The sequence below is a fragment of the Patagioenas fasciata genome, chromosome 13 (genome assembly GCF_037038585.1).
Source record: "Patagioenas fasciata isolate bPatFas1 chromosome 13, bPatFas1.hap1, whole genome shotgun sequence".
Classification (NCBI taxonomy): Eukaryota; Metazoa; Chordata; class Aves; order Columbiformes; family Columbidae; genus Patagioenas; species Patagioenas fasciata.
Window position 1 is genome coordinate 20973292 of NC_092532.1, and position 12375 is coordinate 20985666.

At 41.6% G+C, this 12375-nt stretch overlaps 1 protein-coding gene across 3 annotated transcripts in view; it reads left to right on the forward strand.

Annotated features, from left to right (window-relative positions):
* The first annotated feature begins 984 nt into the window (after positions 1–984).
* Positions 985–12375, forward strand: part of CDH11 (cadherin 11) — an 81525-nt gene continuing 70134 nt past the window's right edge. For all 3 annotated transcript variants that reach the window (XM_065847919.2, XM_065847920.2, XM_065847918.2), the window contains exon 1: positions 985–1308. The gene's annotated coding sequence lies outside the window, so the exon portion shown is untranslated. The remainder of the gene's footprint in view (positions 1309–12375) is intronic.

Genomic DNA, 12375 nt, shown 5'->3' on the forward strand with positions numbered 1-12375 from the left:
GCTCTGCTCTGCACCGCTCTGCAGCTACACAGATGGCACCATCTATGCTGACAGCCACCTCAGAGCCCACAGGTCTTAGCCACCATGAGGAAAGCTGACGGGTGAGAGGGGACTTCAGGCTCACGTGAGCCTGTGTGGGCATGACAGGAGGGAACTGCATGCTTCCTCTGGATTTGGATGAGTACATCGACTCGGGGCACTTCTCCCTGGGCTCATAGAGCTCAGTCTCACCTGGGAATCATGCGTGAGTTTTTCATTTTAGGTAATGAAAACAGACAGCAAGAGTGGCAGCCCCTGGTTCAGGTGTGTTTGAGAAGGAAAGGGTCACCCCCTCTACCTCCACTGGGGGGGCAGCCTGCCTGGGCAAGGAGTCCTGGGCTCAGCCTCTGGCTGTGAGCAGACCAAGATTTTCCACATTGAGAAATGCTTGGGGAACTTCTTCTTTTCTTTTATTTTCTTTCTCTCTCTTTTTTTTTTTTTCTTTCCCCCGGACAGATGTCTGATCATGACAGGAAACACGACTGGGTTCAGTATAAAATGTTTCTGCTGTTTGTCCAGCTCAGACGATTTCTGTGTCTGTGCTACAAGGTAGGAGTAGCCTTCCAAGCAGCGGCAGTGGCCACGGCTTGCCGTGCCCGGGGCTCTGGCGTGGGTTTCAGCCCACCCGCGGCGCCGCTGCTGCCGTGGGGTGGTCCTGGGCTGCCTGCAGAGGAGTGGCGACAGGGAAGGGACAGGGCATCCCTCCCCATAGCAGGAGGGGTGTCCCTGCTCCTCTCGCGGTCGTGCGTGTGGATGCCTGTGTGGCTGAGGGGGTGCAGAACCGACCCGTGGGGTTGGGGATAGCATACCCTACCCATCCCCGGGGCTGGCTGTGCAGAGGGAGAGAGTGCCCTGGGCTCCTCACCCCCCTCAGTTTGCCTTTGCAATCCCAACTTCTCCCCCGCAGGCATCAGAGGGCACTCAGGACGCGGGGTCTGCAGGAGGACAGGCTCTGGGGTCTGCTTTCCTCTTCGGGTGGGGGGAAGGGAGAAGAAAACAGAGAAGAAGCAACAGCCTCCAGCTTTTCCCTTCGTCTAATCTTGCTTCACTCCCCCTTGCTCCCTCTCCCTCCCTCTCCCCTTTCCCCTCCCTCCCTCTTTCTAATTCCTGCCACTAGCTCGGAGCCTCATTCAGCAGCCGCTGCCAGTGGAGTGTAATAGGCTGAAGATGCTGCCGTGTCTGCTCACTGTCTAGTTGTGAATGGGACTTGCCTCCTCTCCCTCCTCCGGGGGTGGCCAAGGGAAGCAGCCAGCCCCGCTGGATCCGCAGGTAAGCGACGGCCGCAGCCGGGTGCCCCGGGGAGCCCGCAAAGCCGCGGGGAGCAGCGGGCACGCCGGTGCCGGAGTTGTGTCGGGTAGAGCGGGCGGCGGGCGCGCTGCTGCCGGGCGGGGAGACGACTTGGCCAGCGGGAAAGGGAAGGAGCGGGTGGCGGGGAACGGTCGTCTCCCGTAGCGCAGAGCAAGAGGACGGAGCGGGAGGATGCGTGCCTGTGCTCCAGAAACTTGACAGCAGCAGCGGGGCTGGGGCAGGGACAGGGACAGGGACAGGGACAGGCAGGTGTGCCGCGGGGCGGGCGCCGGGAGCCGCTGCTGGCGAGCGGGGCCGGGCGCGGTGCGCGGATCTGCCGCAGCTGCCCGCGGAGGCGGCCGGCGGGCTCCGCGGAGGAACGAGATGGTCTCTCCAAAGGGAGAAAGGAAAGACTGTGGCAAACGGTATATATATTTCTTTTTTTTCTTCGGTTCTTGCCTGGGGGTGGGAGGAGGACGAGCATTTGTCCGTTTTAAAATGTTCCTTCGGATAAGCAGATATTGAAAAACCCCGAACTGAAAATCTTTTACTTGCACTGTAGCTCCTAGGCATGAAATGGATATGCAGAAATTATGAGTGCAGAAAATGAAGGATAATCTATCTAGAATTTGAAAAAAAGCAAACCCCCAACTCTGATTTATATATATTTCGTAATTTATTTTGCTTGCTGGCTTTCAAGTGCATTACTATTCACAAGGGACCAAAATGGTATCTGTCTCTAATAAGGGCTAGTCCAAAAAGCATTAGACTCTTGGGTGATAAAAGCATAAGCACATCCCCAAGAAAGGTAAAATAGATCAGGCTGTGAGTCCCCATAAATACCATTAACTTTTAGAATAAAAGTGCTTCCTGTGCAGTCCTCTGGGATCACATATAGCAGTCTGACATCACGATACAAATGCCTTTACCTTCTACAGAAGCCCCCCTTTATTGTCTATTCTTTTAAATATTCATTTGGTGAGGAGAGAACCAGTATATGCTCGGAGATCTTCTTTGTACCATTGCTACAAAGGACAGTGTGGCTGTGTAACACAGTATTTACCTACCAAGATATCTGTGACAAAGGAACCTCTTTAGCAAATGAGGTCACTAATTCAGAAATTGGCCCTTTATAAGGAGAATGCTCATTTCTTTTTCACATCCCAGTGACTAGTAACTCCCTGTGAAAGACTTTCTTCCTGTTGATTTGTGATGGTGATACAATAAGAATTTCCCAGACTCTGCATCTCTTTACTAAGGAATTAAGTATTTTTAGTTATTTAATAGTGAAACTGTTGAATGAGAAAAGCACTAACAAATGCAGAAGCAGGGAAGCATGCACACGGACGTTCCTGAATGTCCATCTCTCTTCCCCCTCCCTTGCTCTTATGCGTGCTTCAGTTTCCAAAGTCTGTGTGATTCTGCAGGTAAATACTTTGTTCTGTTTTTCTACCCTGGCTAATGGATACCAATAAATAAATTTGCTTTCAGTGTAGAAGTTCTGCAATAATTAATCTGACATCTGCCTGAGTCAGGTCTGTCCACTGAGATTTGGAATACAGATCAATGACTGTACTCAGTCCTTTAGATGAATTTATATGGGGAAATACATAGAAGTATATGGAAGTGGAATTGCAGATGTTTGCTTATGAACAGCATTTTTGCAGCAGAGCGGTGCAATTCATGTTGCTGGGAGTTGCACACTGAGAGCAAAAGGTCTGGTTTGAGCTTTGTACCTTAACACACAAAACATCCTTCTAGCATATTTCTTAGTCTACGAAACTCTAGAAAACAGAAGTTTTTGACGGTAGTTCTGAAACAGTTCTCCTTCCGCTTGCAAGAGAAGAACAAAAATAAAGTTACAGAACTATGAACAAGATCTTCAATAAAAGAGTTGGAAATTCTTTAGGAAAATTGCCTAAAAGCCATCTTTCTTCAGCAGGCTCTTCTTCTTAGGCCCTAGAGTAGGATTTTCATTTCCTCCCCTCCCCGCCCCCCCCTCAGCCTTGCACTGGAACATAGAGAATGAGCATGGACAGATGATGCTACATCAGCTTTAATTCTGCTAAAATTTCAAGTGTTGTCTGTCCACTAGGACCTAGATTGCTTCATTACCAGAAATACCACTACAATGGGGTATGTCAAGAGATAAGTCATTGCGATTTATCATCAGCAATTTCAGAAGGAAATATGTATGGAAATGGTAGATTGAGAGACAGAACAGCTACATTATTTTCTCTTTTGCATAACAATATGGGGAACCTACAAAGATTAGAATGATTTCTGTGATTTATCTGATAAAAGGCTTTAAAATATATCATGTGATTTCAGCTTCAATTAATATGCATTTCACATATTTAGTTTAAGTTAGTGTAAGAAACATATGTGAAGTTCAGAGCTCCAGTAGACTGAGACTAACATTTTTGTTTCCTGCAAAGGCTGTAACTAAACAAAGCGCAACTTGAGAAACAAATGTTTTATTGCTGTGATTTCCACAATAGAAGTTATGTCTAGCTCAGATGTCATAAAAATTTGAAGTAATTTCAAACTTAAAACTAGTGGCTCCTCTTTTTGGTGAAGCTCCTAGAATTTTGAATCCATTTTGTGAGCCGGATGTTTGGCGAAATATCTTCAGTGTAAGAGAAGCAGAGGTCTCATCTGGAATCAATTAGTTTGAAGCAGTTTAGCAACATACTTTCTAGACTTTTCATGTCTGAGTTTTTGTACTAGCAGTTTAAGCTAAAAATTCCGTGTATAATTCACTATGCTATATGTTGGTGGGGATTTGTTTTTTTGAGTGGCACTTTAGTTTTCATTGTCCCTTTGTTGGGGCCAACCCTAGGCTTAGGAAATAAATGCAAGGATGGCCATTGATTTAAATATTTAAATATAGTTTGGATCTGGCACTTTGTCCATACAAATGAAAAGGGTTTGTTTTACACTTAAGTATTGTCATTTTACGTCATATAGATATATTTTAGTTGATCTCTTATCAGTTAAGGAACACTGTAGTCATATATTCTAAAACTCTTTTATTGTGTTTTAAGATAAAATGTAGTCCTGTTCGGGTTTTGATACTGAAGACTCTTAGACTGTGAAATTATTGATTCATTTAAGTGCCAGTCCGCGTATGCCGAATTACTAAACCCATTCATTTTCTTTTCTCGTGTAAGTAAGGACTTTAAAATGTTAAATATTACCAAAGGGTAGCGAATTTGCACACGGTACTCCCAGAGAAGGGGCATTACTGCAGGAGCCGGGCTCTGTGGAAGCCGCTCTCCGGGCGCCGGGCCCCGCTGTCGCTCCGCCCCGCTCAACAGGTCCGCGCCCGGCGGAGCGGCCGCGCGGGCGCAGCGGTAGCGCGGGGGCGCAGCGCGGGGCTGCGGGGGAGGCGGCGGGCGCTAGAGGGCGCTGCTGCTCTTCGCGGCCCCGCCGGCGCCGGCCGGGCTGTGACAATAAAAGGGGTTTGTTCCCGCCGGCGCTCCCGGGGGACGGGCTCCATCTCATCTCGCCGTGGTTCGGGCTGGTGCTCAGGCGGCTTGTCAGGATTCGCATCTTTCTTCTAGTCAGTGATTCGTGTTACCTTCGGCGTCCTGTTACTCGCTACGAAGTTCTGGAGCGGTGTGAGTTCAGCGTGTCTGAGGAGTGGCCACAGCTGGGCTCCAGGTGTGAATCCAACAGCTTGGTCCTCTCAGCAGCAGTGGTTTTGAAGGGCTTTGCAATCTCTTTCTTCCTTTTTCAAAGACAGTGTCGTTTCCTGCTATACAAAGGGAAATGTTTGAAGAGAGAAAATCTGATAGAGCAAAACAACAACAAAATCATTTCAAAAATATTGTCATGCTTGAGAGATCTTATAAAGACATCCCTCATAGGAAAAAGAAAAAAAACAAAAAGACATATTAGTCTAAATTGGTCCAATTTTACCCATACACATCTAGGTCAGTGGAGCTTACAACAGAAGAACTGAGCAAAGTAGGGCGGTCCAAATAATTTTTGTATATCCTGTAGCACTTTGGAATATAAAAGCAACTGTTAGAACCCACCATTGCAAATGCTGACCAAAAAGGATGTACATAACAGCAGGGATTTTAAGTTGTTGCAGGCTTGGAAGGAGTCTCATTTCCACCTGGCTTCTTTTGATGCCCTTCCCTAGGCGTCCACTGTGGGCTATTGGTACAGGCAGGATACTGGGCTGCGCAAGTCTTTCATTTGACTCATAGACCAACCAAATTTCTGTGTATAAGAAATATACACTATAAAGAACAGAGTGCAGAAATTTATAATATTGTATTATGGTCACTTGGACAGATACACAACTAGAGAAGCTAATGTGTCTAATAGAAATTGTTGTCTACAACTTTGATGCTACAAATGAGCAATAATAGTCGTACAGTTTTCTGTCAATCTCCTGATTCAGGGTATGAATTAGGAACTATCTTAGAGTGACAACTCTTGGTGAGAGAGTTAGTAACTACTGCACTGGAAAGCGAGCACTGCTTTGCTGCGGAGCGCTGTGTCTGAGCCCCGTTAACTGCCCATCCTCTGTGCTCCAAGGCACAAACATCCCTTAAGCTGTTAGACGTGCTCAAGGTGGGTGGAAAAGTCAGAGCTGCCAGTCATGTTCAAGGCCCTCCATAGAACATTACGCATGGCTGGGGCATCAGCAGTGCCTTGCAAGGCAGCAGGAATTCAGAGACAAATATCTGGAGCAGCCAGCCCTGCTGCTGAGCAGTGCCTGTGGGGAAGGTGACATTATGGTTAATTTTGCCTGACAAAGGCATAAGGCCGCCTTCTCTAACTGCTTGGGTGGTGCGGTGGCTTTCAGGCATCCCAGTCCCACTGAGCTCTGCTGGCTCCATGAGCCATAATTTAGCTCTTCAATTTTAAAGTGCTGGCTTAAGCAAATTCTAAGGGTTTTTTGTGGGTTTTTTTCCTCCAAAGTTTGGCAATGAGTAACAGCCCTTACCCTTCTGAATCAGCAAGAGTTCATCAGAATTCTTAATTGTAATGCAATGGCAGGCAGAGTTGGAGTAGCAGAAATCAATGTAAATGGATTAAAAGAAAAGGACCAAGTAACTGAATGTAAAAGAGGAGCCAGGATTTTCCAGAGTGATTGGTGAACAATGCAGCTATAGTTTTCCAAATCTAATTCATTATTATAATGATGATTTAATAGTTCATCAACAGGTAGACTGTAGCCACATTATGGATAAACTAACATAAAATGCAATTGTGGATCATGAAATGTTATAAAGTACACAAAATTGAACAGAACTTTGATACGTGAAGGTAAGCTGTACGAAGTACCTATCTCCACAGTAATTACACATAAGCTTTCATTTAATTGCATTGTTATGATCTGACACTGTTCCAATGAACTCCCAGTGATGCTGTGGAGACACAGGCCCATGCTGGCAAAGACTGAAGCAATGAGCAGAAGGAATTATATTCAATAACACTTTAAATCACAATTCACGGAATTCCCATGTGTGTGAGCTTCACAGCACGAAGCATTTAGCTCCCTTATCTTTGTACAGTGGAAGCAGTCCAGGTTTTCTTGCTCTACCAGCATGTGTCTGTACTGCCCCATAGCTCAAAAAGAGCCTGGCCTAGATGGCTGTGCACAGGTTGGTTTCTTGCTCCTATCCTCACACTAGCAAGTGGGATAGAGATTAAATTTATGGTGGACCCTCTTCCCACCACCACTTCTCACATGAGCTCCTAGTCGATGGTAGCTTGGTAAGATAAAAAGTTCCTTAACTTGATGTCAATCCCATTGAAGAGCTGCTGCTTCTGAACTGCATTTCAGTACTCTTCATTTCATACATTGTGATCATCAGATATTCCATGTGAAAGTATTACATTTAAGGTTAAACTGGTGTCATAGAAACTCTGGTTCAACATAATTTTTTATCCCAGCAAGGCTGCTGATATATATTTTTAAATAAAATAAAACTTCAGAAACATATTAATTGGTCTCAGTGGTTAAGTTAAATAGTTAAATACATGCGTACATATCATTCTGCCAAGGCTAAGTCATTAGTTCAGTATAAACCAGAAATGATAGCTCTATTTTAATCAGGAGACTAAACCCTATTTCCATTAATGTTAACTGTTTTATTAATACATGCAGGTGTCGGCATGAAGTCATAAATTTAAATGGTCTGTCCCTTCTTGGTTTAAAATAATTATCTCAAAGATCTTGACTGCTGAATGAATAACTATGTTACTCCTTTTATCTTTTATCAACTCATTTATTTTTTCAATGTATGTAGACATGTAAGTCAAACAAAAGAAATAGAGTTTGTGTGAAGTCGGTTGGCATTTGAACCAAAACTAAATGTATTTTCATTACCACAGCAGAATACCTGTAACTGTATCAGCCCCCAGACAAGGATTGTAAGACCTTTTAAGAGTCATTTAACATTATATACCTGTCTATATCTTAGGTATGCTTTATGCACATCTATGCGTATTTTCATTTATACAGGAAAAAATATTTTTGGTGTATTACTGGAAAATTTCAAGTGAAGCAACAGGTAAAAAAAATGCAAGTTTTAATTGTTTGAGAAAATGGTAATTAAAAAGTTATACTTTTTTTTTTTTTTTAAATAACTTAACGTTACCTGAGAGAAATCCTGAAGTAAATAAAGGACTTTGAATAGTGCTTACAAAATGAAAAACTGGTCTCCTGAACACTAGCAAACACACTTGAAATGTTAGGATTAAGCCTTGTCCTTTTCGGAGCAGTGCTTCCGATGGGCAGTCCTCCCTTGCAGCAGACTTGACCACATATTGATGTAGTTAGGTATTTTGAAGTATTACTGGGTTCATCTTAGATCCCTGTCCAAGGAAAGATTTTAGTGCATTGCTTCATTACAGGGAACTTTCTGGTCAGGGCAAAAATGATTGTAAGTTTGTTCTGAGGAATGACCAATATTAAACCAGTTGAATGCCGCCAGGTTAATTCAATATATACAGCACAGTGATCAAAACCTCCCGTTTCATACTTCTTGTTACCATAATTATTTGACCACAGAGATTACCAAGCTGATGTAAACGAAGAATCAAACATTCATCCAATGCACACAACAAACAGATATTTTTAAAGATAACATCTTCCCCTTCTCTTTCAGCATTTTTTTTCTTGCAATTGAAATTCCACTGAAGATCTTCAATATTTCACATTAGCAAAAGTTACTCTTCATTCACAGTTTCCAACCCAATTTCTCCAGACATATGAGGTTCCAAAATTTTGAAAAGCTGTTGAATAATAATGTAACTTGAGGCTCTGATTCAAATAGAAAACTTTGTCCACCACTGATGGTTGCCTTTTTATTTGTTACCATTCCAGTTAGAGCTGGTATCGCTCAGAGAATATGACTGATTAGTATGCATTTCAATTCTTTTTAGCACAGTGGCAATTTACATAGCTATTTCTAAGGCAAGAAGAAAACATAATAGGCATTGGCATTTACATACAAACAATTCATCATTTACATACAAAAGGGCTGATCAGGTAGAAATACAAGTGACTGTAGGTCGGACTTAGGATGGCCATGATAGTTCTTTTTGTGAATTTTGTAAGATTTATATGAAAAAGTTATATTCGTAAACTATGAATATGAAGTCGTGTTTCAAATACTAAATGTAACAATCCTCTTAGAGATTTCTAGTGTGTGGTTTGCTGTGGTGTGGTCTTTGGCTATACCCTTGAGGTGAAGCCAGTTTAAGGTGATTCCCAGTCCTGCACAGCCATTTGCAGTCCACTGATCTGCACAAAGTCGATTTGGAGGTTTCGGAGCTCATTGGGATGTCCGCATGATCTACGCTGAAATAAAACATGTACTAATATTTAAGGTCACTGTCTGTGTGACCTTGATAAGATTGAACCTGTCCTCCTAGGCATAGTTCTTGGTTTCTCAGGTTCCTGCATCATTATCTTGAGTTCATTGAACCAGCTTATGTTTAGAAGATATTTCTTGTGCCTTAGTTTATTAGCTTCTGCTCCCCCTCTACAGCACAGAATCTAAGAGTCATTGTACTTTTCACCTTCAAAGTTTCTCACTTTCCCATGCAAACTTTGCTCTGCCCTCCCATAACCTCCATTTCATCAGCTATAGTAGACTTTTCTGCCCCTCACTACAATCTTTACTGATGGTTGCTGATGTCCAGCTGCCTTCTGCACACATTTCTTAGGTTTTTTGATCCATAAGGAGAAGCCCTACTTTCTTTGTATTTGGCTAGGTTTATGTCAAAATACCGGGGCAGTTAGATGATAAAAACTACTTGTCAGTATGTTCAATGACTTCCTATATATTTACTTCATAACAAAGAAAAGTCTCAATTCAAATAAGGTGACATTGGTGTGATCTGAGAATAGTCAAGCAATCTTACAAAAAAGGAAACCAGCCTTACTGCCTCACTATATACTGTTTATATACAATATACAGACGTCATCTATAACTAGGACACGATGAGCACCATTGGAAAAGGTAACACAAAGATTTACTCCATGCTGTAGTGATGTGCTGTGATTCTGTAGCATCACAAATTGCTAAGTGGCTGCTGGCCTGTGTTTTAAAGAAGCAGCCAAAACACATGAAGAAAATCAGAAGTCAAATTACAAACATCTGCTTTTTAATAAATGGCATTGATTTGACATTGAATACTACCTTATTGTGACCTTCAGTATGTATTTGTACATTTAGAAGACCAGGGAACTGTCTATTTAATATAGGCTGTTAGCAGACTTTTTTTAATGACTTCTGGAGCAGACAAATTTAAACTATTTATCTGATATTTACACTTTACTGATTAAAATTCTGTCTGTTCAGCCTGATATAAAAGAAGAGAAACTATTGGAGTCCATGGGGTTATTCAATTGACAGTAGTATTATTGAACAATATGCTTGATATGGAAAATTGAAGTCATTTTGGTAATTACATTAACTCATATTTAAACAGAATTTCTATGGAGGTATGCATTTCAGGGCTAAGCAGGTATTTAGTCCTACTAGCATTAGGAATGCTGTCAATACACCACCATATGTAAGAAATTGCACTAATATTTGTTTAATTATCCAATCAAATTGAACAAGAAATGAGTTTGGCTGAAATAATCAAGTCTACAGAGAAAGTGCCAGCTCTGATACTTACCCAGATTTGACAGTTGCTTGTTGTCATGACCTTGGCTTTTTTATTATGAGCTAGAGGTCAGAAAGAGTGCTCGATGTAATTACTGCCTTCCCGAGATTCCGTAGGCCATCCTCTGCAGCAGACTCGAACCAGATTGTCTACACGTATCCGACGACTGATTAACTGGGTGCAAATCTGTATTCTGTTCTCATAGCTGTTAAATCCTGTTTCTGACTGTCACCATATACAGTCTGTGGAACAACTGAGCCTTTATGATATTTTCCTTCAAAAAGCAATGACTAGCAAGCTATTTCTTGAAAGCTGTATGTAATGTGAGAGCTACCAAAAATGGGAATTTTATTTATTTTTTGCAAAAAATTTACAGAAGGTTATTGATATTTTATTAAGAAAATAAAATAATGTAAATTAATAATGTGTACAGAAGGCTGTTCCGTTGGTATTAAATCATTTTGCCAACTGGAGGAGAGAAGAATGTTTTTGCCTAGAGGTATACCCCATCTGGAAATTAAATCCATTTTTACTAGAGATGAAATCATTCAAAATAAACTGCAGAAAAGCTTGTGTTTTAACTGTTTCCATGTGCTTAAAAGTAGACTATACTTAACTCATAAATGCCTCGGGCAGTTTATTACTTTGACTTAATGAATACTAATTGCTTCTTAAAATCGAGATCAACATCTCCTCCTTTCATACTTTTCAATAATGCTGCAAGGAGTATTTTGAGTCATTCAGATATGATGGTTTCCTGTTTCACATGTTAGTTACATATGCAATTCCTGTGACTTAACAGAAAACCAGAATTGTAAATGCTTTAACTTCCTTTTTCGTTCTTAACAATTGTTTTTACGCATTTCTCCTTTGAGCTTTATAAAGGCTCCAAGTTTTATTTTTCAACAAATTAGAAACATACCAACTTTTTAATAACATGGCAAGTGTTTTAAACATGAATACGCGGATCTCCATCTACATCCTCATGCCCCCAGATTATTTGTCTGTTATCTACAGTAAGCCAGACTTATTCATTATGCTTTCTTAAGCCTGTATCGTTATGAATTGAGATGTCAGTCTGAATGACATGAATCTTTTCCACAGCTGTGCCTTAAAGGACACATGCCTTTCTACCATCACTGATGCCAGAAAAAGTCCTGTTGTGAAACTATTTTTCCCACTTCTCAGTAGTCTGGTGAAGTAATTTCCATAATCCATGGAACTGTTGCTAAAATTAGGGGTGTGTATATATATATGGCTATGCTGTTGAAGCTGTAGAGGGAACTGAGTAAGAGATCCCTATACATTAATTATGCCTTCTAATTATGCCACTTTAGTAACCTCCTCGTGTCCCAAAAGAATCCTAGAATGAATGAAGAGGAGTGTAATTCTGTATTTATGGAGAAGGATTCTTACAATAATCATATTAAAATTACAAATCAGCTGAGAGGATGGCATCTGTATTGACTTCTAGTTTCTGTTCCCTTTTGCAGGTAGCATGGCTAGGACTTTGCTTCATTAATGGCAAAGATGACCTAATCCAGGTGCTTATATCTGAGGTGATAGAAGAATGAAAGTCTTAAATCTATCTATTTGTTTTTATTATTTTAAAAGCATTCTTTCACCTGTCTGAATGAGAGTGTGCCCATTCACATTTCTTTCAAGGGAAATAGTTGGAAGACATAGAACACGATGAAAACTCTTGTTTTGGAAAGGCAAACCCCTTAGTTTTCAAAAGTATTTTTGTGTCTCACTGACATGCCATCTAAAGAGCGGCTTCCAAAGCATAATACTAAGGCAAGTTAATTTGACTGAAAAATGATTGGAACTTGTTTAGTAGGGGGAGTTTCAGCCTTTCGATAAACATCCCATCAAGTCCGTGGTATAAAGATCCTATTGCAC